Source organism: Leptidea sinapis, chromosome 16 (genome assembly GCF_905404315.1).
Source record: "Leptidea sinapis chromosome 16, ilLepSina1.1, whole genome shotgun sequence".
In the NCBI taxonomy this organism is placed as follows: Eukaryota; Metazoa; Arthropoda; class Insecta; order Lepidoptera; family Pieridae; genus Leptidea; species Leptidea sinapis.
Window position 1 is genome coordinate 5,659,461 of NC_066280.1, and position 4,081 is coordinate 5,663,541.

General features: G+C 32.8%; 1 pseudogene; it reads left to right on the forward strand.

Moving 5' to 3' along the window:
• The first annotated feature begins 435 nt into the window (after positions 1–435).
• LOC126968630 (uncharacterized) lies at positions 436–1,326 on the forward strand (annotated as a pseudogene).
• Positions 1,327–4,081: the final 2,755 nt, after the last annotated feature.

Genomic DNA, 4,081 nt, shown 5'->3' on the forward strand with positions numbered 1-4,081 from the left:
ACTTACAAGGTGTTACGATGTCTTACAGCTTGTTTACATTTTATTATGTACACGTTGCTGCTCGCCATATGGGATCTCACTTTACAATGTCTAGTTTTTAAAAACGGGCTTAATTTTATGGCTGTTTCAATCACATTTAATAAAAATCTTCAATTGTTTGTTATATGGGACCACAATCAAGAACATGACACAACACAAAATTGACATGTCAAACAATGTTTAACGTCAATCAGTACGCGTTATGACGTGTGCAATACTTGACATGACACAAACAAAACTAATTTGACCAAATGATCTGAAAACTATATTCTAAGACCACCGCTCATAATACCGAGCGGTGCGTACGTGTACAATAAACCTGTTACGCTGCGCCTGCGTGACTAAATTTATAAAACTACCTTCCGACATTGTTGACCACGCGTGTGTTTTTTAATAATGGAATGCCAAAAATGTAAAAAAGTGCTAGCCAAAAAAGAATCGCATATCATGTGTCAAGGGCCTTGCTAAGGGACTTTTCATAGGGGATGTATAAAGGGTTTAGCAGCAGACATTAAAAATGGTAAAAACCGCAATTACTGCAATAATTGTGAAGATGAAGGATCAGAAGATGAAGATCAGGATGAAGAGTTATAAGATTACTCAAAAATTCTCAAGGATATACAAAAAAAGGTTGGGGCTATCCCGATATTCAAAACACAACTGGATTCCATTCCATTCCATTGATTGTTGAACACGAACAATCAAAAGAAAAGCTTCATAAACTGGAAAAAGCAATCACAAATGTAATCAACAAATGTGTATATTTAGAAAAGCAAAACATTTCCTTCGAACAAAAAATTTAAGAATTTGAGCAGTCATCACGTAAACAAAATATTGAAATAGTGGGTATTGCACAGCTTCCCGGAGAGAGTGTGAAAGAAATAGTGTCTAAAATCGGTGATAAAATAAATGCGAGTAGCTCGGACATAGAATGGGCTAGACGCTCAAGACCATACAAAATAGGCACTAAACCACCACCTATAATTGTGGGCTTCAAGACCACTGGATCTACATCACGGGACAACTGGCTTACCCAGCGCCGCAAACTATCGGATATCACAGGTGGATCAGGTTACAGGTGGATCGGATACAAGAAAAATGTATATAAACGAAGATCTAACTTAATCAACTCGGACTCTGCTATGGAGTGCCAAGAAGCAATTACAAGGAATTTATAAGTATATTTGGGTAACAAATGGAAAAATCCTGGTCAAGAAATCTGAAGGTGAAAAAGTGATATGTGAAAGGGCCGAAAGTGATATAAGTAATCTAATTATTAGAAAGTGAACATTTATTTTTATTTTATTTAAAAGGTAACTTCCCAAAATGTACTAATATGTTTATTACTTACTGAAAAATTCACAGACTTATTAAACATGGACTACATAACTGACGGATCTATAAACTATAAGTGTGTTAATAACTTAAATACTTGGTTACAACAAATACACAATAACAGTGACTTAACCATTTTACATGTTAATATTTGATCATTGAAAAAACACTTTAATGAATTGTTAGTTATTATCGGCAATGATTTAAGTAAAATAGACATTATAGTATTAACATAACCAAACATAAATTATTCCTTAATGTCTTTCTATAACATTCCTGGGTTTCGTGTCAATGTTAGTACCCGTACGGGGCGCAGTGGGGGAGGGGTACTGGTCTACTCGCGACTGAAGCTCAACGTGTGTGTGAACGGGACTGCTGCGTGCGTGAGTACAACCATTATGCGATCTGCAGAGTGCGTTTCTATTACACTTGATGCTAATGGAGAACAATTCTATTTAATAGCTATGTATAGACCACCCAGATTTTATAAACAGGATAAAATACAAGATTTTATTGTTGAATTTAGAAATTTATTAAATAATCTACCAGAACGCTCAAAAGTCATATTTTGTGGGGATTTAAATATAAATCTTTTAAATAGCCGAGATAACCATGTTATATTATATGAAAATGTATTAGCGGAGTATGGCTTCACCAGATGTATATGTGATGTAACTAGGAGGGAAGCAGTTATGGGCATATTGGTAGAATCGTGTCTTGATCATATTTACATTAGAGCACCATTAGTATTAATTGACTCAGCAGTAATAAAACATAAGATATCCAATCACTATTATTGCAGCATCTATAAAATGGAAATGTACTCCTCACGCATCAGACCAACCAGCCTCAGCTCAGCCCATCACCCGCCGTGTTCTTAACAATCGTTTAGTGAGAGAAAAACTATTATTAACCAATTTTGATGAGTTATTGAATATTAAGTATCCAGTAGAATTATATAAAGCTTTTACTTGTCTTTTTATTAATATATACAATTAATGTTATGAAACGCACACCTGTAAAGTTAGTAAAAACAATAGGAATAATAAGAGTTGGATAACTTTACTTATACTTAACTTAACTTAACTTATACTTTAAAGAAAATGAAAAAAATATGGTAATAAGATTATACTATACTAAATTTAGAAATAAGTGTAATAAAGCTATTATTAAGTGTAAATTAGAGTATGATAAACAAACTATATTAAACTGTAATAAAAATATTAAAAAAATATGGGATAGGATAAATAGTTTATTGGGTAAACTTAGACATTCTTTAGATGATCTGATACTAAGAAATATGGTAAAACAAGGCAGTCAAAAAGAGATTTGTGACAAGTTTGCTTCAAATTTTTTAAATGAAATAAATCTAATTAAACATAAATGTAGTGGCAAATTTTTACAAAGGGAGAACTATGTGGTAAAGTGTGATGTGGGCATGAGATGGCAACCAGTCACTAGTAGTAAAAAAATTATTATAAATATGAATAAAAATAAATCACCTGGAAGCGATCTCCTACGCATGTCTGATATAAAGTCAGTTGTTGATAAAGTCTGTCCTGTCATAGCTAATTTAGTTAATTTATCTGTTAGACATCATAAATTTCCTTCTAAATTAAAAGAAGCTATAATTCGTCCCATACATAAGCACGGTGATCGTAAAGATTTTTCTAACTATAGACCTATAGCTATATTGTCTAGTATTAATAAAATTATTGAAAAGTGTATGTAACTTTCTACAAAAAAATAAAATACTAAATGTATGCCAACATGGATTACAAAAAGGTAAAAGCACTAACACACTATTATCTAAATTTACTAATGAAATAAATACACATTTAGAAAATAAAAAAATAGTTGTCGCTATATTTTACGATTTCAAAAAAGCTTTTGATACACTGGAAACGGACACCGTTTTGAATGGATTAGACGAGTGTGGTGTGGGACAGCCGCTGAACCAATGGTTCCGCGACTACCTAACCTCACGATCTTATCGTGTTAGAGTGGGTGACACGTTCAGCGAGGAGACCAAGGTGGGATGTGGAGTACCACAAGGGTCCGGATGTGGGCCCATCTGCTACCTAATGCAAGTAAATAGCTTATGTGAAGTAATTCGGCACTGTTCAGCTTACATGTTTGCCGATGATTTATGTACATTGCTAGCCGGCACCAACCTCGCTGAAACGTGTAGCTTAGTACAGTTAGACATAGATAACGTAGTTAAATGGTCTCAAGATAATGGTATAGTTCTGAATTTGGAAAAAATTAAACTAGTTATTATTCACTCACCATATTTACCCCTCACAGATTCACCCCCGAATATACATAGTCTACTGTGCCTTCATAATAATTTTACAAACTGTAAGTGTAAGCCAATTGAAAGAGTTAATTGTATAACTTATCTTGGTGTTAAAATAGATTCAAACTTTTCATGGTCCCACCATATAGATTTTATTTGTAATAAGTTAAGGATACTTTTAGGTAAATTCTATCACTTAAGTTTTAAAGTTCCCTTAGCTACATTAAAATGTTTGTATTATACATTAGTAGATTCAATTATGAGCTATGGTCTTGATAGTTATGGTCTTACATTTAAAACATATAATGATAAAATCGAAGCATTGCAAATAAGGTTTTTAAAATTACTTGTTAACAAAAAAACAAAAGCTAAATGTAAAGACAATAACTCAAAGTTATTTAAAATTTG